Source organism: Camelus bactrianus, chromosome 12 (assembly GCF_048773025.1).
Source record: "Camelus bactrianus isolate YW-2024 breed Bactrian camel chromosome 12, ASM4877302v1, whole genome shotgun sequence".
Taxonomy (NCBI): domain Eukaryota; kingdom Metazoa; phylum Chordata; class Mammalia; order Artiodactyla; family Camelidae; genus Camelus; species Camelus bactrianus.
The window spans coordinates 4471713-4493885 of NC_133550.1; the positions used below are offsets into that span (position 1 = coordinate 4471713).

Consider the following 22173-nt stretch of genomic DNA (forward strand, 5'->3'; position numbering starts at 1 on the left):
GTCATGAAGCTGTGACATGCTCCTTCCTTCCTACTCCCAGGGTGAAACGTGTAATCGTCGATTTTAAAAAGATAGTTACAGTCCCTAACTAGCCCAGCCCAGCTAGGGTGCGTTAACAGGAACAGCACCACCAGAGGCGTTGGAGACCCAGGGACATTGAAGTCCTAAAGAGCTCCTGGCACAGTTTGGTTTGTTTTGGTTTTTTGTTTTTATTAAATCGTGGGGCAGACTACTAGTATAGAGGGAAAAATAATTTTCAGGAAATATTTTTTCATATTACAGCTTCATTGTGATATTGTTCACACACCATGAAGTCCATCCATTTAAATGGTACAATTCAGCAACTTTTAGCATACTCACAGTTGTGCAACAATTATTATTCCAGAACGTTTTCATCACAACAGAAAGACCAGTGGAAATGAGTGACATACCCACCCCTCCCCAGTGGTGTTTCTAAAGAAGTTTCATGACTATTCCTGACCATAAATTAACTTGTTACATTCCATGAAATATCTGGTAGGAATTCTAATCAGAATTGCAATGAATCTGTGTATCAAAACAGGAAGAATTAATGTCTTTATGGCATAAATTTCTTCTACACATGACTATAACTGGGACCGTATCTTTTCATCTCTCCAGAGCCTGGCCCATGGGAAGTCCTCACTAAATGTTGGGCTTGTGAATGATGAGATTCTATACATCGTTAGTTGCTCCTGTAGCCTTTCACAGAAGAGAAAAGTAACCTCAGTGAAGCCAAGTGACTGTCTGATGGTCAGAAAGAGTGACATCCAGTGCTGGAGAGATCCAGTGGACTTGGTGCTTGCAACCAGGATTCTCCAGGACCTACAGCTAAGAGGATTACAGTATTCTTTTTTTTTTCTTAATGGCGTTGCTTTTATTTTTACTTTTTTTTTAATTTATTTTTTATTGGAATGTAGTCAAGTTACAATGTTAGTTTCAGGTGTACAGCAGAGATTCAGTTATCAACATATGCATATGTATATACATATGTATTAGATTGTTTTTAGTAGAACTCATTACAAGAAATTGAATATAGTTCCCTGTGCTATATAGTAGGTCCTTGTCATTTATTTTATATTTGTTAACGTGTATCTGTTAATCCCCCCTTTCCTGCCTGCTAAGCACAGTTTGCTTTCTATGTCCATGAGTCCATTTCTAGCAGCACAGTTTTTCCTAGTAATATATGCTCTTTGGCTGCTTTCAGTTACAGTAATTCCATGTTATCTGTGAGCGCTTTTCTTCTGGTGGCCTTTATGTGGTTTGCACACGTGGTAATAGAGATCTGTATTTGGGAGAACTCCAGGCTTAGTGTAGTCCCTGGTACAGAGTGCCCACTGAGTTGTTTATTGAACTGGGAAAAAAACAGTAAATGTTGGAATTTCCACTATGGTTGAGACTTCCAGGTTTCTGTAACCAGTTTACCCCACCTAATTATTGGCTGCCCCCATACTGGGTAATTTGGTGGAAATTCATTGTATGGTGGTGTAGAGACGGGGCCTTGTATGCTTCTTCTCTTTCCGTTTTCTAAGGCTCATTCTCCTGGGCCTTCCACATTCTTCCCCAGCAGTGCCCAGGGCTGGCTTGGTGCTGCGCTGAGGCAATATTTGTTAATAAGGCCCTTTCCTCATCTCTTCTGACCCTCCGTTTCTTTATCTGCACAATGAGGGCTTAGACTAGATAAGTGCTTTTCAGTTTCTTTTAAGCCATGTTTCCTTTGAGAAACAGAAAATGCAAATCTCTCCTCCCATCCCAACACTTTAGATTTTGTTACTTCCTGCAAGGAGGGACATAGCTCTTTGTGGAAAATTGATGTGATTGTGATTCCAGGTGGCACAGAAAAGACTCTTCAGAGATTTATTGCAGGGAGAGGGCAGAAAAGGGGCAGTATGTCACACTTTCTAGTGTGAGCACTGGAGCAGGGCCTTGGATTTAAATATGGTGTCTGTCGTGGCCTCTCTTTAATCTTGCACAATGTGACAAACCTCTCTACCTCAGTTTCTTGATGTGTCAAGTTGGGGTGATAATATTTTAAGGCTTTTGTGAAACATTATACACATAATCTATTTGTGTCTCAGTAGAAACAAGACCTGCAAGGGATTCAGGGATTTAAAAAAAAAAAAATCTTGCCCATAGCACTATGTCGCTGTGCATTTTAAATCTCCTGGAGGGTGATGGTTGAGTCTAAAGTCCATCGTGGGACAGGTGGCCCATAGTTCTCTATGCCCCAGATTGCCCCCTCCTCCCCAGTCCTCTTCCTCAGTCCAGGATGAAGTTCCCTAGTAGATTTACACAGAGGTCTTCTGGAAATGTCTTTTCATTTTATTGTTTCACCAAGAAGGGCTGCCATCATGATTTCTGTGGTCAGGTTTTGAAGGGCTGCCATCATGATGTCTAGTCAGGTGAAGGCTATGCAATTGGGAGTTTCTATTTAATAAAAAGAAAAAAATTACAAATAGAAAATTAGAACAAGGGTGGTGACAGGGGCTCTTGGAATTGAGCACCATTAGCTTTGTTAGCTTCAGATGCATTGGCCTCTTGCCACGAGGACCCATCCTCTTGCTCTGAAGTTGGAGGGACCACTGGGTTGAGTGGGAATGTTAACTGAGTGTATCTCATGTGCTGGGCATTGTCCTATTTTTTCTGTGTGTTCCTTTTTTGAGACAGTGAGCAAATTTAACCTCAATAGCTTCTTTAAAAAAGTAGAAATTTTATTTTGAGTTATAATTTAGATTCCCATGTAGTTGTAAGAGATAATATGGAGAGGGCCTATGGAGGTAAGGACCTGCTATGTGTCCCCAACTATGCACCAAAGATGCCAGAAGACACAGCATTCCCACTCAGTGAATTTATAGCTTGGACTGTGAGCAGCTCTTCAGAGGAAGAAACAGTGCCTAGTTTACCTCTGTGACCCATAGTTGGGACTAGCAGAAAGTCAGTGCTCAAAGTTTTATCTGATTCAGCTGTTTGCCTACAACTGCCTCTGACACCCCCCACCAACGCCGCCCCCAGAGGCTGCTAAGAAAATTTTCCCAGTTTTCCTTAATGGTTCCATCTTTCAAAGCTGGGGTACGATTCATTACTGACTCACTAAAAATTTGAGGTTTGTGTTATTGCCATCATTTCTATTCACGATTAAACTGGGGCTTAAAGAAGCACACACGCCTGCCCAGGTCACCCACATGATTAGTGTAGAGACGGGTGGAACGTGGGCTTGGGATTTCCAAGCAGTACCATTATGATGGTCTGTGGCAGGGAGCAGCATTCACTTTGCTTGTTTATTCATTCATTCAACAAACGTTTATTGAGTAACCTCTTTGGGTCAGATGCTTTCATAGGGTTATCTGATTCTTCAGCAGTACTGAGAATCATGTAATATTTACTTTTTTTTAAATCTGAGAAAATTAGCTCTGAGAGGTTATAACCCCCAGAAGGAAATATAGCTCATAAAGTAGGGATAGTAAATTTGTAGTCACCCCTTTTTATGCAGGTGGTACCCTAGGCATTTTATATTTGCAAACTTCCATAATCCAGATATATTCTTGTAAGGCAAGGATTTTATTTTTTTAATTGAAGTATAGTCAAGTTTACAATGTTGTGTAAATTGCAAGGTGGTTTTTGAATTTTGAATTAAAAAGTATTTTTTGAGAAGGGTAATTAGGTTTCTTTATTTGTTTCGTTTATTAAAATGAGGTACTGGGACCTCGTACATGATAAGCATGTGCTCTACCACTGAACTGTACCCTCCTCCACAAGGCAAGTTTTCTTATCCATTATTCTGCAGCTTAGGGGTTCAAATAAATTGGAATTGAAATCCAGATCTTTTGCTCCTACTGTTGTCCTTTTCTTTATATTCTGCTGAAGGGGGTTGCAGAAAGCAGTTCCTTTTTTCATTTCTTTATTCCGCATTTTTGAGCAGTGACTTTGCATCAGGGCCTTGCTAGGTGCTTTGAAACAGAAAACAAGAAATGACCCTTCTCTGCAGGGGCAGGAAGCCTAGACCAAAAGCTGGGTAAAGTGATCCGTGCTACGGTAGCTATGTGCAGGCTCTGAAGGACAAACTGTACCCCTGGATTTGCTTGGGCTTCCCCTGCCTTCTGGCTGGTACACACCAGGTCACCGCAACCCAGAGGCGCCCGCAGCCCACAGCAAAATATTTACCTCGATCTCCTCTCCCCTCTCGGCAGGGCCTGCAACATGAGCATCCCTGACTACGTGCAGTGTGCTGAGGACTATGAGACTTTTCCTGTGGTGGTCAAACCAGTGGGGAACATCTCAGAGGAGAATTTCTTTTGCATCTATAAGCGAATCTCTTTGGTGAGCCAGATCAGCCCGTGCAGCTCCCAGGGCACACTCTGTATGCACTACAGGCATCACTATGCGCCCAAGAATGGATGGAGCTGCTTCCAGACCCATCTCAAGGTTGTGGGCCTTGTCACCATTACCGACTGCCTCTCGGCCAAGGCCTTTGAGAAGCTCCACGTGCAGAGGAGCTGTATGGCACCATGCTTAATGACTCTCAACTCTTTGTCTTTGTGCTGCATGGGGAGGTAGCTGAGCAGCCGCGCACCAACGTGGCCTTCAATCTACGAGGACTGCAGGGTGGTGGAGAAGAGGATTGAGGACTTCACTGAGTCACTCTTCATCTTGCTCAAGTCTAAGTGGCTGGATGGGGCCCCCGACAATTCTGGGGACAAGATCCCACTCCTCTGCATCCTGTTTGAGAAGGAGGACTTCATGGGACTGGACACAGACAGCAGGTAATTTACCTGGCAGCCCGTCCGCCCTGGTTCTGTGCCAGGTTGCTTCCCTACATCCAGAAAGGGGTCAGCAAGGAAGAGGGCTGTCTAGTAGCCAAGGGTGGAGGGAAGTGCAGCCCACCGGTTTAGAGACATTTAAAAGTGAATCTGCCCTTGTTTCAGAGAGATCCTTTCAGTGATAGTGTTAGAGCACTTACTCCTGCTTTTCAGCCAGGACCCTGGTGGGACCCCTGGAGTTGCTGTTCAATAGAGTAGCCACAGCCAATGATGCTAGGAGCACTGGGGAGAAGGCTGGTCTGAGCTGAGATGTGCTGTAGTTCAAATGCACATGAGACGCTGAGGCTTGTCTACTAAAAGCATATAAACTATCTTGTTACTTCCTCTATGGATTACATGTCAAAATGATAGTATTTTACATACAGTAGATTATGTAAGATATGTTCTTAAAATCAGTTTCTAGTACTTGTTTTTTGTTTGTTGGTTTGTTTCTTTGTTTACATTTTTAAATGTGGCAACTGGGAAACTTTCTTTACATGGCTCTCATTTCATTTCTGTTGGGCAGCCTTTCCTGGGACAGTCTCATCCCTTTGCTTATAGATGAGATGCTGAATCCCGAGAGGCAGAAAGAGGCACTGGTTGAGCTGGCTTGGAGCCAGAGTCTCCTGCCTCCCAGGCTCAGCACCTGTTCGGCTCAGGCCCTCTCTTCCTGCCCGACAGGCAGCATGCCATGTTAGGACATCAGAAACACCGCCAGGGACCTCCGAATGAACTCCTTATGCAGGGAAAGGCGTATCACGGAGTATGGGAAAGAGCAGAGAAATGTTCATCCTCACTTTGTCCCTGTGATTAAGTCAACGGCCCCACTTTGCCTCGGAATTACAGACGAGCTCTTCTGGGCTGCCTAACCCCCCAACTTCTGCTCCGTTTCCCCGTGTATCTATTGTGCTGTCCCTCGGGCAGAAGAGGGTGAGATGCCTTTGCCGGGAGGTGGTCCCCCTTTGCTGGGGAGAGTGAGGGAATCTGTGTACCCCCGGCCTAAGGCCTCGGCCCTTGAGTCTGGAGAGGGCTCATGGCGGTCCCACAGGTGATGGTCGGACGACCTGGCACGTGCTGCCGGGCCCGCTGTGGAGGCGGTGCTCTGTGATTCTTGAACTTAACTAAGATCAGATTCTACTTTCTGGTTGTTGGTAAGTTGGAGGAGAAGATGCCAGAGAATTGATAAAAAGAATATCCAGATCAGCCCTGTGAGTGATAGGCAAGAGGACCCGAGTCCCACCTGCGTGAGGTGCCTACCGGGCTCTGGATGTATTTCCTGTTCCTCCCGGACATGCTTAAGTAAGGGGCAAGGCATGTCGTGGCCATGATCTGTTCTTGTCCTCACAGGGCCCTGTGATCTACATGCCCGCGCTCCTCATCTGCTCCTTGGAGATGAGGTGTCAGGTTTAGGAGCCTGGGGACTGCTGAGGGCACAGCTACCCACCGTGCTACACCGAGGCTGGCTCCGTTCACCTCACATGTCACCACCTGCTGATCCCCCAGGCATCAGTCAAGGTAGGTGCATCGGTGCAACGTAAGCAGGGACCACCTTCTCCCCCTGGACAGACTGGTGGGTGAGCAGTGGAAGACTGGAGCCCTGCCCCAGCCCCCAGGCCAGTGCCTCCTCTTTTGTCACAGGAGGCACTGGTGACATTTTTGCTCAGCAACTGCTTGGCTCTGGGTCTGCGGACCCACCAGAGAATTCCTGCTTGTTTTTGCCTTTTGAAGTCTGCCCGTGGGATTTGGAGGAGTAGCTGGATATGTGCTTAGCCCATAGTGGTTGACACTGTCACCATTGTTTACCCAGAACCTCGTGTACCAGGCATGGCTCCCGGCATCAAAATATAGCAGCGCATTAAACCTCCCTCCTGGTGCGTCTGTCTGTTTTGGTACCGTAAGGTCTCAGCCAGCATCTTAACGTCAGTGAGATAACGCGGCCAGTGAGCTAGGATCAAGCACGTTCTCCTCCAGTCACTTTTACTCCAATGTTGCTTTTACTATTCCGCAGACATTAATTTTTTAAACAATGCTTTGGTGCAGGAACAGAGCCTAATTCTCTCCTGCTACTCTTGGTGGAAGTGCGTAAAACTGTCCAGCCTGAAATGTGACCACAATTTGTAGCTTAAGACCTGCCTAGACCAATGTATGTGGAGTTTTGGTTAGGGGCGCTGACCACGTTGGGGTCCCCCGGCAGCGCCGCCCCCTCAGGCCCCTGCTCTCCCTGGAGCAGGAGGTGAGGGTGGGTCTCACCATCCCCACGTCCCTGGCCTCACACACTCACGTAAATTCTTGTACGTGCTGTCAAAGTCATTTTTGTTCTTGTGTGTTTCTAATTTTCTCTTGTTTCTCTTTTCATTTTTCTTTATTCCTTTTTCTCTTGTACTGCCCTGTGAGCATGTTGTTGCGTCTGAAAATGTGGCTGTGCACACCCTGCATTGGAAATAGCTAGATCGCCCTCCGTGCTGTCTCCATCGCTTTAAAAACCAAAAACTTAACAGCTGCCTTAATCCATGTATTATCCTTGTCATCTTTTTATTTTCTAATTTTTTTTAGCACATCACCCACTGGTGTTTGATACCTCTTAAAATCCTTGCTTTAAGGAACCAGTTTGGTCCTCCTTATATTTGGTGACAAATGCGCCCTTATTAAATTTGTTTGATTGTTTTGAAGAAGTGAGATGCGAATTCATTTAGGCGGCTGCTGAGGGATGTTTTTCATGGAGTATTTAAACTTGTAAAGTCATATTCTGCAGCATCTTGCTACATTACTTCTTTTACACAAACGTGCTTGGCACTCGGTTACTGGCTGTCGCTGTGTGACGCGCGTGACAGCGCTGCCTGGCCGGCGGTCACTGGTGAGGGAGAGGCAGGCTCGGGGGTGAGCAGCTGTTGGAGGAAGCAGTCACCGTTTTGTTATTTAATTTTTTTTTTTTTTGCATTTTACTTCCCGTGCCATTTACTTTACTTTGCCTTCATAAAGGGGCAGAAGTTGGTCTAAATTCCATGCCACTCTTTTGTTCCCTTTACGAGGCTAGTTTTTCTGAGTATCAGGACAACATGCCCTTCTCCTAAGTAGCTGGCTCACCTGGATCTGGTGGACATAGGGACTGCTAAAGGGGACCGTAGCTTCCACACTGCTCCAGCCAGTGGGCATTCAGAGCCGGGTCTGTGGTTTGCCTCAGCAGCCGTGCAGGCCTCCCTGCACCGGCCTTTACTTTTAACACATGTTGGCAGTAAATAGCTGACTCCGTGTCTGTTGCAGCTGACGTCCACCACTGTCGGCCTTGTCGTTAGTTTGCGGTAGTGAGTCTCCAACACCCCAGTCAACTGTGAAGGAAAATGCTTTGGCCGACCTAGGACCTTGGATTCTCACCCCCAACATGGTTCATCTCACCCGGTGGAAGTGTTTGGCCACCACCATCATGCTGAACATGAGGCCTTGTTTCTCCTTTCATGATCTGGTCCAAATGTAGACACTTCATTTTTCACTGAATTTGTCTCGCTTGAGACAGGAGAGAATATCTGAATGAGTCCATCACATTGTGTGTGGGGAACAGATCAGAAGTAAATGTCGCAAGTAGAAGGAGTCTAGTCTGTCCGGGTTGGCAAATGCAGGCTGGGATCTGTGATGGCCGGGCTATGCTGTGGACACAGGCCTTTCCCGTGGCTCCCGAGGGCCCAGGGGTCGGAGTGAGAACAGCCTTGCCTGGGTTCCTCCATCTTCGTCTGCTTACTGGCAAGTGTGTCTGCTAATTAGGAGCTCCCACACACCTCGGGCCTTTCAAAACTCAGACCACGGGAGAACCTTGAGTCTCTTCTCCTGGGCCTCCTTTGTGAGAATACAGTGCCTTCTGAGGTGACCAGTGGCAGGAGATGCCTCCCCCTCCAGGGAGCACCCTTTGGAGGACTGTGACTCAGTGCACCATGCTCTGAGCTTGTGGGGTTCCGGCCGTGGTCCCTGCAGAACCAGACTTGAGATACGCTTAGTGACGGATATAACAGAACTGATTCCAGGTCAGGGCTTGGGGGAGGGAACAGTGGAAATTGAATGTGAGCTCAAACACATAGGTGGGTGCTGGGGCTGTTACGAAAATGGGGTGTCTGGGAGGTACCTGCCAGGAATCGAATTCCAGAGTAAATGGCGGACATGAGGCATTTTTAAGATGCCATTTGTCATCCTAGTTAGGACTTCAAAGAGGCACTCGGGTCTATGGCCCTGGGGCTCAGGTGAAGGAGCCGGACTAGAGATACACGTTGGGAGTCGTCATTCTTAGCTGGTGTTCACAGCCACGCATGTGAATTAGATCATCTTGAGAGCTGCAGACTGAGGCTGAGGCGGGGCAGGGCTGTGCCTTGGTTGGAGGAAAGTCCAGACCATGCAGCTTTGGTGTGTCAGTCTGCGGCGTTTGCGATTTTCAGACTAATGCCATTTATCCTTAAGGGGCCGGGGGTTGGGCAGGGCTAGCCAGGAAGAAATCTGTAAGAAGGGTCGTGGCCACGTGTGTCTTGGGAAGATGCAGAGTCTGCAGGGTCCGGGAGGGTAGACTTCTAAGAAGCTGGAGTTGGAGTGGGGAGAAAGTAGTCACACTCACCTGTGAGGGAGGGAGGGAGTCCTTGGGAGCCGCCACCCTACTGGACTCGCTTTCCAATGAACAGAAGTCAATCAGACAGAGGATCTGAGGTGAGAAGAGATGGGCGCTGGGAGGGGAGGCAACCTGGAGAATGGTGCTTGCAAAGTTCTGGAATAGTCTCCCTGAAAAATTGAGTTAAAAATACCCAGACTAGTAAGAACATTGATAGTGACTGGGGAGGAAGCAGTTGTTTTTCTGGCCTCCTAATTTTAATGCATGTATCCAGGGATACACAGAAGATTCGGGCAGTCTTTTCCACTGGTTTGATCCTTACCAGGGGGAACAGTGCAAGTTTAAAGGGGGAGAAGGGCAGCGGAGGGAAGCTAGTCAGGCCCCGTGTCAGGAACCAGTCGTCAGCCCTACTTGCGTGTTGCGTTCTCATCCATGCCTCCCAGGTGGGCGGTGGCAGCCCCCTTTTGCGGATTGGGAAGCCTTCTCAGAGGGTTTAAGGAATTGGTCCGTTTAGCGACTAGTCAATGCTGTAGCAGGATTCAAGCAGGGCCTTGTCAGACTTCAAGGGCATGTTCTCTCTAATAACCCCGGTACCTCCCTGTTGTACCTGGATTGGTGAATTGGGTCAGTTTTGGAGCCGTTCACAAAAAGTACGATTTAAGTGCCTCAGGACAGTTTCACAAAGCTCAGTGATCTTTGATGGTTCAGAAGCACCGCAGTGATTTTCGCCCCACAGGGTTAAGGTCTTACTCCTTGACGATGACGTGGTTGCAAATGACGTACAGGTGCAAAACCAGACTTAGCAGCTTCTGAAGGGAAACTCTCCAGTTCTCCCTTGATCGGCTTTCTTCCATGGGATGTAACTGCTGCAGCATAGGTCTGAGCTTTCCATATGGAGTGAGGTTTTGATAACCATAGTTAGCATAAAACGGTCAGATGAAGAAAATCGACGTTGACAATTTATTTTTGGGTTACATTAGTGAAGATATTCTATCAGTTAATGACCCATATATCGAATGAAATTGAGTACAGATCATTGTATTTCTTTCTTTCTATTTAGAGTTCTCTTACAGAGTAAGGTTGCCTGCTTTGGAACATCAGCTCCACCACCACGGCACCTATCAGTGTTTTGGTGTGATTGCATTTACGCAGTGAATGTAATCTGGGCTTCCTCAGCCCCAAACACTCCAGTGCAGAATCACGGTCTGTAGCCATCTCTTAGTCACGCAAATACTTCTAAAATTATATGATGCCAGAAAAGAAAGTGGAGGGAGAGAGAGATTGCCTTTATCAAATTCCTTTCTATTCTAACTGCAAACTGTTGTTGAACAGCTCTGGTTTCCTTTGGATATGAATATATACATTTCTTTGCATGTAATCTGGGTTTTGGACTAGAACACCAAGCTCTTGCTGTCCACAAGCCACAAAAATAGTAGCCAAATTGCACACGTGTGAAATAGTTCATAATTTTCTCTGAGAAAGAATCCTTGAATTTGGGACTTGGGCTGTGATTTTTGCTTTTTGCTTCCCCCACCCCTCTTGTAATCTCTCACTCCTTCCCACGAGGCCCCCAAGTGTTCGTGGTTTCAAAGGAGTGGGCAAACACGCAGTTGGTCACCATGTACTGTTGCTATAGTTGGAGCCCTGCCAAGACCTAAAGGACATTATCAGAGAGGACTTCCTGGAAGAAATGGGCTCTACATTCAATCGTGGGGACAGAGTAAGGGTCAGCCAGGAGAAGGAGTCAAGAGTGTGGCTCAGGTGGCAGGTGCAGCCCGGGCAGAGGCCTGGAGGCTTGTGGGGTGGGGACCTGGGGAGAGTGCCCTGTGTGGTCCAGGGTGGAGTGTTCCCCTCCTGGGGAGGACCCTGGAGAGTGCCTGGGGTGAAGGGCTTTGGAAGACGTTGGGTTTTATTTGAACAGACACTGGGGGCAGTGAAGGGTGTCAGCAGGAAGAGACCCTCAGGAAAGGTACTTCTGGTTTTGCTTCTGATATTCTACAGACAGAAGGGTTGGGACGGGCGAGAGCAGGTCTGTCTGTCCCTTTGAGACCCACCCCCTCATTCATTTATTCATAACACGTGCACTTCTGTGTGTCTAGGGGAGAGAGGGTGGACCCACATTAGTAAGCAAAATGTATTTGCTTCTTGTGAGCTTAGCAGTGTCAGAAGTTGACTTAGCCTAGAATGTTCTAGGAATAGAGGAACAAGTTGCGGAGGTTGGAGGGAGGGAAGTCTTCCTTGAAAATCAGTCAAAATGAGCCTGGAGGCAAGTGGGAAGTAGGAGCAGGACAGGGGGGACCTGGGAACTGGGGTGAGGCTGGGTGAGCAGTGTCGGTGGCGGGGGAAGAATTCCACCAGGGAGCCTCTGAAGGGTTTGAAGTGTGGGTAATGTAATCAAGTTTGTGCTTTGGGAAGCCTGCCGTTGCTCTGTGTGTGTGTGTGTAGCGGGGAATAGGGGGAGGGTGCCACCAACTTGGGGGGCAACCAGAAGACCATTCACAGGCTGGGAGAGGGGCGTCAGGGCTGCTTGGGGACTGTAGGGGCAGTGTGGATGCTGGATTCCCTTATGGGGAGGGCTTGTTATCGGGGTCGCCCGAGAGGCGACTTTTGGCTGGAAGTAAAGAGATGGAGGCTGCCAGGTGGACTTTCCTCTTCTCTCCTTCCCTGCCTTGTGTGATGATCTTAGCTCAGCCAACTTTTGGAACAGAAGAGCTAAGTTCCAGGGTAGCCCAGGACTTTGTTGAGCTCGTTCGAATGAGATCTGATAGGATTTAGATTTCTGTTCAGATCGGCATGTTCACTTAGCTAGAAACCTCCCGTCATTTCGATTTCCATGGGGTATTTATTCTTGATAAAGATTGCTTTCTTGGTGAGAGGAAATTTAATACAGCTGTTGTCTTTCTCAAAAAAAATCATATATTATTAAGAAATTTAATATTCCAAAGAATAGCAAAATTTAAAAATGATAAAGTAAGGCTTTGGTGTAGTTTCTTTGGTTTCTGAGCTAATGTGGAGTTAGAGCCTTTGCATTACTTAATAGCACATCCTTGTCAGTATTTAAAGAGCTGTTAGTGAGCACCCCAGGCCCCAACTCTCAAAACATCATTAATGTTTGCTCTGAAATAGTGATGTCATAAAGGTCTTGTTTGCAGAATTCAAACAGTTTGTTGATATTATGCAGCATAGCACCATTTATAAAATAATAATAGGTTCAAAATTAAGAAATTGGAAGATAATTGATTTTTTTAAAGCTGAAACATAAACTTTCTTGTGCTAATGTTGCAACTGGTAATTTTGAAAAGAAAAATCCTACTGTAATATCATCTACGTGGAATACATATATGACTTCCACATTTGAAAAGTAACGGCGCAGTGTTTTTAGAAGTCAGGAGCATTCCAGCTCAGATACTGGCATTGATGGTTGCTGGTTTTCAATGGAAGAGCCTAAATTTGCCTTCTTAGCGTTTTTTTGTTGTTGTTGTTGTTGGTTTTTTTTGTAGTGAGAGGGCTGAGTAGTGCTTTGCCAGCATGATTTTGGGGGAATTTGAGGGCAGATGTCGTGTACCAGCAGTGAGATATTTCCATGCGTTTAATTTTCCGGACATCACCAGGGTACATGTGGGGTTTGTGCATGCAGGCTGGGATGCTGCAGGACTCCCTAATCCATCACCGTTATGTCCTGGAGCTGCTCTGGTTAGTGAATAATTTTCTGTGCCTTGGAGGTAAAGTGGTCTGATGCAGATGATCAGATATATACTTAAAGGGCTATTACTTGAAATAAGAGAAACCTAGAAACATGGCTCTAACAATACAGGATGAGGGAGGAGAATTGGCTGAGCTGCGTGCAGTGGGGAGTCTTCTCAGGTGACTCCCACGCCGTGATTCCTGCCAAAATCCGCCCCAGCCCTGCACGGCTGTCCTGCCGAAGCAAGCATGCACTTTGCTCAGAAACGCACTGAATTTCCTTGCGCCTCTGTTTGTTGGCATTTTTTTTAAAAGCACATCTTGCCCTTTGCTTAAATGTCATCCCTGCAAGTCGCCTCTTACACTCAACCTTCTGGACCACGTCCATACATAGTTGCTGAATGGATGAACAGAATGTAGAATCTCCATTTAGTGAAACATTATTCAGACGTAAGAGTGAATAAAAAAGAAAAAGAGGAAAATGAAAAAGACCACCTCTTCTGGGAAGTCCACTCTGACTGCTCAACCCGCCATTTTCCCTTTGAAACTCAATCACTTATGCTCCACTCTACTATTTTTGATATTACTTACAACCCTCTAATAAACTTTAACGTTTTCAAAAAAAAAGGGAGAGATGCTGATACCATTTCAACATGGACGATCCTTGACAACAGCATGTTAAATGAAAGGAAGCAGACACAAACGGCCAGATATTGTTGACTTCAGTGATCTGAAATGCCCAGAATAGGCACATGCAGAGGCGGAGAGCAGGTGAAGGTTGCAAAGGGCTAGGTGGAGGGGGGTTAGGGAGTGACTGCTAGTGACAGGGGTATTGTTTTGGGGTGATGAAGTGTTCTGGAAATAGATGGTGGTGAGGGCTGCACAACCGTGAGTGTGCAGAAGACGGCTGAGCTCTGTCTCTGGAAGTGCCTGTGGTTGGGGGCGGCTTTATTTTCTTCTCACCCTGCACTCTGAATAGTCATCTTGTTCAGTGGCCTTTCTACTAGTGTGAGTGGTGAGACTCAGAGACTTTGCAGAGTCTTGTTTCTTTTTCCCCCCCTGCTGAGTGTAGGCAAAATAAGTTTAAGCCTGAGAAAGTGCTCCATCTGCAGAAATATCTTTCAGTTTTGCATGGTGTAAAAATCTTCAGAGATTTTTAATTGTTGAGGACAGTCTGTGGGGGGAAATAGCCCGTGAAGCCTTGGGGAGACCTGGAAATCCGCGCTTCCCTCCCTGACACGGGTGGAGTATTCACACCAGTTCAGGCAGTGAAGGGCCCAGACCCGTGAGCGGAGTTGACAATCGTGAATATTTACGTGTATCCGCTGCTTCATCTTGGATATTAATTTCAAGCTGAGTCAGTTTGTGGCGGCAGCCTCATCCTACATCAGGAATTTATAGTATCTGCTCTTGAGGTGAAGACCTGACAGAGTTTATTATTTAACAGTCTCCCTTGAATTGATATCTCAGATTCCTTTGTCAAAAGCAAAACAGCAGAAATACAGACGTCCTTTAATGCCAATATGACCTGGAAAGGGTTTAGTCTCTCTGCCTCAGTGGCCTTATCTGCGGGTGGGGAAGATGATAACAGTGTTTCCCTCAGAGGGGCTGGTGAAGGGAGAGTGAGGAGCACAAAGGGAGGACTTACACGAGATGCTCATGAATGACCGAAATTAGTGCTCTGAGCCTGGTGAGGCCTCAGGGGCAGAGATGTCAGAACAGAGCATTCCTATGCAGAGCTAGATCCGTGTTGGCAGCTGTTATGATCAGTATCACAACTGTGGGTTATCAGGTAGATTTAAGACTTGGTAATATGAATTCATGAATAATAATCGAAGACTAGACATCTCAGATTCAGTTTACATAGTTTTCAAGATTTCCTCTGAGAAATGGATGGTTTTTTCCCCATCTTAAATCTGAGATGAGTCTCTAAAAAATTCTGTATTCCTCCATCTTTTTGCTTTAATTCTCCATTTCTTAAAAAAAAAGTTTTTAAATTGATTTAGTGGGGACTGAACTGAGGGCCTCATGCATGCTAAGCACATACTCTCCCAAATGAGGTATAATCTCACTCCTGATTTTTTTTAAACTTTTCTTTCTTAGTATTCAGAGTTTAGAGGCCTCTAATTCTTTTTCTGGAGACTTGTCCATGAACCTGTAAATCTATAATTAATGGACAAAACTTGGTTTTTTTAAAAAAATGAATAGAATATTCTGCAATCCATCCAAAAGGAAATGCTCATTGGCTTAAAATGTTTCTCCTTTAAGGTGATTTCTCCTTTTTGGTCTAGCTCAATTTATTAATAGACATCCTCATCATCATAATGACCAAACTCGCTCTGAGTGGACACCTACCTAAGGCTAAAATGCTTTCCTCATGTTTTACTTCATAGCAGGTGTTTGACGGTAGGTATCAGTGTCTCCTTTTTTGCAGCTGAGGGATTGATAGATGGAGCAGCTTGTCCCAAATCACACGCAGCTGGCGGTGGCTAGCTCGGTGCTGGAACCCAGGCTGCACAGGATGCATTCTTAATTGCTGCTCTAATCAGCCTCCCATTGAGTGGTTACCGGAACGCCTGTGACTCCATAAATGGCCGATTTTAGCGATCTCAGCCTGATGAGGGCTTCAAAGTGGAGACACCAGTGAGAATGTGAGACAGAGTGGCATAAATTAAAATTGTACATTTTCACAGATGTTTAATTCTCAGGTAGTTGCATAAAAAGTTATTTTTTATGTATTTTAGGGCTCTGTAAGCACTAAAAACAAAACAATAATAATTATAGTGCAAAAGAGAAGGGGGCTTTGAAAGTCCAACCACTGCTGATGATGTTACTTGTTTTTCTCTAGTGGCCCTTATTGACAGAAATACTTACAAAGGCTGAATTTGTTTTATGTAGTCTAAATATGGAAGAAAAGATTGTCAGTGAATATTTTAAGAAAATCTTTATTCTTTTCTTTCCTGATGATGTATATATAAGTTGTATTCATGGCTTAAGTACATTTCCTCATTTGTGAAATTTGAGTAATATCGTTTAACTTGTCTGACTGTGAGAGTTAGTAGCCTTGTATACAAAGAACCCAAGAGGTGCTTAGTAAAAATGTGCTGTCACAAAGGCAGATATTTTAGAAGGATCAACTCTGAATACTAAAGAGGGTGACTTATTACTGATGCATATTTAATATGTATGTATATGATATATATGAATATGGCTTAAAGTAACAAGGATTCATTTATTTTTTTAGTGCACTATGAAGTTTTAATGAACTCTGTATCATTTTAGTGAGACAGGGAGTAGTTAAATTGCCTTAAGCAGACGACCTTGAAGATTATTTACACAGAATGTGTATTGTTAGAACTCAGATGTCATGTTGCCGTGTAACCATCCACTCAGACATTTAAATTCGTTGGATTCTGACCAGATGCATTAAGTTTAGAAAAATCCACATTGATAATTTTCAGGGAATAAGCTTCTCTCTTTTGTGATTAAAGAAAATTTTGATCTTTTTTCCTGCACTCTTAACAGGTTTAAAATATCAAAACACTGATTTGACATGTAACTTTTTTAATAGAGAGAATAAAGCTCATGCTGTTTTATTATGTAAATAAATGTTTTTGTACTTCAACAAACATATGATTTCCTGGCTTTTGGAGAAGTATGTTGCAAGATACTTAGATAACCTACTTTCGGAAAAATACAGGCGCGACTTTTATGAATATAGGCCTAGTACAGATCTGTTCGTTTTTGCTATAGTGCAAGACATGTGGCCTAGGAGAGATTTGCTACCGATTGCAAAGAGGACAGATCCCATGTCTCAGTCTCCCCTCCTGTAAAATGAAGTGGCAGGACTGGATTCTTTCCTCTTCAAAGATGAGTTTCCATGAGCCTGTGTCTTTTGTTTATATTCAGGAGTATTAGCAATATCAGATTAAATACTGAGTTACCCTCCCTTCCCCCGAAGCAAAGTGCAGTATGTGCTAAAGAAGCTTTTAGTTATCTGATTCTCGTTTCTGATCCTATAGGCAATTTTTGTGTTGCATGCTTCTTGGCGACCTGGAAGGTCTTTTTACCCATAGGTGGCGCTTGTTGCACCTTCTTACCGTCTTAATTTTCCTGTTTGTTAAAGAAGGCTTAAACAACGTTATTTTGTTTTAATATCTTTGCTTGATGCTTCAGAATAGCACAATGTCCATTATGTCTGTCTACATGGAAAAATTGTTCTGCTTATATCTTAGTTTTATTCTGTCATCTCGCTGTGAACATCTCAGACTTGCTGTGTAAACAATGGCAAAATCGGACTTTTCTTCCAGTGTTAGAAAACAGTGAGCCGGGAATTTATAAAACAGCTAGTAGCGGCCTCTGGAGCACATTAAAGCTGAAAAGTGTACTGAGTTCCCTGAGTATTGACCCCGCCGCTGTGTGTTAATTGGTGGTAGGAGATTTGGTACATATACGTAGGGGTGTAGTGTTTTGAATTGGGTTTGCGTGCACGCGCTGCCACTGAGCCACGTGAGCCTGAGTCAGTTTGTTCTGAGTTTTTCCCTCGTCTGTGAGATTGGGACGTTGGTATCTGCTTTGTAGAATTGTGAGAATTAGAAATTATGTAAAGTGTTTACCACAGTGGGTATGTCAAGAGGGCTCATAAACTTTAGCTGCTGTTTGGTGTGAAGCCATCATTTTATAGTCTTTGGCAATTACTAAGAAACAGGAAAATAAGGAAAGCTGGTTTTATGCTGAAAGTTATTTGAGGAGTTTCCATAGTTCCTATAAACATAATTAAGCATCAGAAGAGTCAGAACTGTTACACAGTCGCCCTGAACGAATGTTAAGCCAAAGAATTTTTTGTTACTTCATATATGTTGGGGCCTAAGGGGATCCAATACTTATATGCATGTTGTCTCCAGCAGCCAACTGAGAGATGACAGAAAAGAGTAGGCAGGCAACAAATGTCTTCTTTGTTACTGATGAAGCCACGTTCTCCATGAACTTCAGGGCTGTGGGAAAATGCGTGTCATGATGCTGTGTCCCAGAATTAGAGACTCACTCTGTCCCAGGTAGCTTTGGGCCACAGCGAGCCTTCCCTTGAGAGGATCTGCCCCATCATGCACAGTGCTGTCCTGCCATGGAGCTGAGCATCCCGTGTGCTTCCCAAGTGTGGCCAGCACTGGAAGGAAAGGAACGGTTTCACATACCCTGCTTGTCTCTCTGGACTCACACCTCACTCTGTTAGTGTGATAAAGGCTAGCTGTGGGCCATGGGTCTGTGGTGTGGAGAAGCACTCTCCGTGGCCAAGAGGAGTGGGGAGAAGGCATCCCCTCCCTCAGTTTAAACAGGCTGTGGTATGGAACAGAAGGTTGCTCCCCAAGTGTTTATAAAAGGAGAAATAATGATTTACTTTGGGACTTAGTCTAGCCAGGAAATATAGAAGATGATTAGAAAGGAGACTTGTAAATCACTTTAATATTAAATTGACATTTGTAGAGCACCAATAATTTGCTACATTCTTTTCTGAGAGTTTTACAGAAATGAATCCTTCAATCTTCTCAACAATCGAGTAAGGAATGTTTGATTTTTATCCTAGTTTTACAGTGTGGAAATTGAGGCACACAGAGGGTAAGTAAGTTGGCCAAGGTCATAGAGCTAGTAAGTGGCAGAGCTGGTATTTAAACCCTGGCTGTCTGGTTTTGAGGCTCCCAGGGATGGGCTTTGGGTGTTTAGAGGTATCTGCATCCCTGGATCTCTGTACCTCTGTGCATCAGTTTGCCCAATAAGGACAGGGAAAGGAGATTTACACAGGTGCTCACTGTCGTGTCTCAGCCACTGTCCACGAAGAGTGCACCGTGATTAGCGTTAATTGTTTTCCAGGCAGTAGATCTGTTGGGATAACAGAAATTTAGTCCATTGAATTAATCTAGAAACCATTCCTGTTCTGCTTTGTCCATGGTTGCCATGTCACTGCCTGCCCGTGATTAGGCCGTGGATGAGAAACTGTACTCATGGTTGAACTCTGATATTTCAGTCTTGTTGATAGTTTCACATATTCTGTTACATTAATAAGTTAAGTTTCTTTTTTTCTTGCATCAGTGTCTCGTGAGTTTGGTTAATGTGAAACCAGTCCATGGGAGCCCAGGGGTGCTGACGGTATAATTTCTGAGCACGTTGTGGCACTTCTACACTTGCAGTCCTGACGAGGATGTCCGCCTTCCTCACTGATTTCTCCCAAGAGCAGTTTCCTCTCCCACCCCAGTATGTGAGGCTGTAAGCTCTCTGAGTAGGCCAGTCAGCGGACAAGTCCACCAATCAGAAAATGATGAAGTACCCGGAAGTGGGTTTAATAGAAGAAAAGGGCTTCCAGGTAGTCCGATGGGCTGTTCGAGTCCATTTGGTGAAAAGCTGTTCACTGTCTGTGGTTGAGCTGATTCTTTGCTGTTGAAAAGTCTGGATTAGATGAAGGGATTTTTAAAGCAGACAGGAGTGATTTCAGGTGGTACGTCCACACCGGTGAGAAGTGATGGATGACCGCCTGTGTGAGGCATAGACAGAGTCTTACAACCTTCATAAAACAGCTTTAAAAGCTCTTCCATCTGAGTGCACTTCATAAGGTGTCCAGATCATCACTGGTCATGCTGAGAGGGCAAATAACTGATGATGGCATAAAGGACACGGAGGCATCAAAAAGATCTCAGTCATGTTCCCTGTTTAAAGGATGTGGCACAGTGTAATATATTTGAGCTGGTTTTTCACTGAACAATTTTTCGTGTTTTCTGTTACTCCCAGCTCCCAAAGTTTCCACGCAGCTGCATGTCCCCTCAATGCAGCTCTGTCAGCACCTGTCCTGGGCTGACGTGGTGTCACGTGGAGCAGGATGGTCAGTGTCCCTGGCTCCTCCGAGCTCCGTCTCCTCATCCGCTGTGCTGGGCTTCTCATCCGTGTCTACTTAGAAGGGTTGCTGAGAACCACACGTGATGGTTGTCAGGGGTGATTTGTCATTGTCCCTGTGTTTGACATATAGTCAGTATTCGATAGAAACACATGTTTTTTATTATAGTTCTGGCTTCTACATTGCAGTGGTTTTTAGTCTGCATTTTTTTTATAACTTTTTTCTTATTTTTAAATAAGCACTATTTGGGGGGGGGATTAATGGGGATTGAAGCCAGCACAATTTGTGCATGCTAAGCAGGTGCTCTACAACTGAGTAATACCCACCCTCCTTGTCTGCACTTAAAAATAAATATTGCAATACACAAAATAGCTCTTAAACACCATCATGGGACCTATTTTCTGTATAGACAATTGAATACATATGCTATTTCAATAAGAATAAATGTTGGGACATACCTTTCTGAATCTGTTTACTTGTTTAAAAACGATCATATCTAGTGATAAACACGATTCTTTGATCCAGTACTTCTTAGGGTCTGCTTTGACATCATTGGAAATTACATTCTACAGAGAAGGCAAATTGGGTCTCGTTGATATTTGGATGATTTAGCAGATGATCAATTCTTTCAAAACTTGACAGTTTTGTATTTTAAACTAACTGCAAAGTTATCTTCTAGAAGTTGGAATTCCTAAGCTTGTGAAGTGCTCAGTAATTCAGTGTGTATGTGTTTGTGTCTGTGTGAACGTGTTTGTGTGTGATTTCAGGAAGGTAGAAATAAATTCCATGTAGCCCTCTGATACCTTCTTCCTCCAGTTCAAGATGTAGGCATATATTTACACAAGTAAATTGATATTCTTTAGTCATTTGACATATTGGTGGGAATACGAGGTCCTCACACTTGTTTCAGAAGTGTTGGGGAGCATCAGGTTTGAAAACAGGAGGGGAAAGAGGCAGGGAGGCCCTTCACACTTTGTGCAGGATTTGAGAAACAGTAGCTTTTCTTTTTTCTTCTAAAGCAAACTGGCGCTGAATTGTAACATACTATTACTCAGAATTGCTTTTCTGATCAGATACAAGTGCCTCAGAGTTTTCAAGGCAATATGAATGATGAAATCCGTTTTAGGAGTTATCTTTAAAGTAGTGTTAATTTTCAAGTAAAAGGCTATAGCCTGTTCTTTCTTCGAAGGGTAAAAGACGTTCTCATTGATCCAAGTGCATGATCAATGTGCTTAGTTTCTTTGGGGTTTTTTTCTTTTTTCTTAAGTGCTTGTTTCATTGTGGTTTGAATGAATGTTTAAAATTTCTGAATTTTGTTCTTTAGAACATGCTGATTTATCAGAACTGTTAAAAACCTGATTGATCTTTCGTCTTTGTTTGGAGGGGCACCCTTTTGATTTCTGTTGTCTGTTAAAGAGGGAAATTCTTCCTCTAGCCTGCAGATCATTAAGTGAATGGTTTGCAGTGTGCCTTTAAAATTCTTTGAATGCTTTGAGCATGCTTGTCTAGTGAATTTTGAATTGACTCATAGTATTGACTTTGCTTTGATTCTGTGGCTTTTGCTCCTCTCCACAAGAATTTGAATTCTCTGTTGCATTTTGTATATGTGTTCTTAAAAGGGGAAGAAATTTTACATTTTTTACAAAGGTGGGTTTTCCTATCCCCTCTGAATGCCTTCTGTAATTGATACAGCGAAAATCTGTTATTGCAGTGCTTAATTATTTCATAAACTAATTTTTGGCTTAATCAGAAGCAATGAGAAAGAGTGATAATAAAAAATATGAAAACCTTCCTTCCTTTGAAGAATAGAAATCAGGTGGTCAGGCTCACGCATATTTTGTGCTTGACACACTTACTTTCATATCATTGTGTATCATGATTCAGAGATGGAGTTGCTTCAGGTTTTACAGATTTTTGTTTTAACATTTTTGTTGAATTCTTTCTCCAGGCTGATGTTTCCTGTTGGGTTTGTGGAAAGCGTAGAAGGGAAACAAATTCTTTGTTTTAATTTCAGGAGGCCTGAGTTGCTGATGAGAAAAGAGTTGAGGGTGGGCTGAGGAAAAGAATGACACTCCCTCTCCTCCTGGCTGAAACTGATGAACTATGAAATCAATTAAGTGTATCAGTATTTGAACAATAGAATTCAGTGAGCCCAAACTGGCAAGTTATGCCCAGTGGAAAGTACTGAATTCACCTGCAGAATTAGGTGCTTT

General features: G+C 44.2%; 1 protein-coding gene across 28 annotated transcripts in view; it reads left to right on the top strand.

Moving 5' to 3' along the window:
• Positions 1–22173, top strand: part of LOC141579338 (trafficking protein particle complex subunit 9-like) — a 147232-nt gene that overhangs the window by 86463 nt on the left and 38596 nt on the right. For 27 of the 28 annotated variants that reach the window (XM_074374550.1, XM_074374548.1, XM_074374534.1 and 24 more), the window contains 3 exons: positions 640–863; positions 4206–4778; positions 6162–6329. The gene's annotated coding sequence lies outside the window, so the exon portion shown is untranslated. The remainder of the gene's footprint in view (positions 1–639; positions 864–4205; positions 4779–6161; positions 6330–22173) is intronic. The other variant, XM_074374532.1, reaches the window with a different exon arrangement.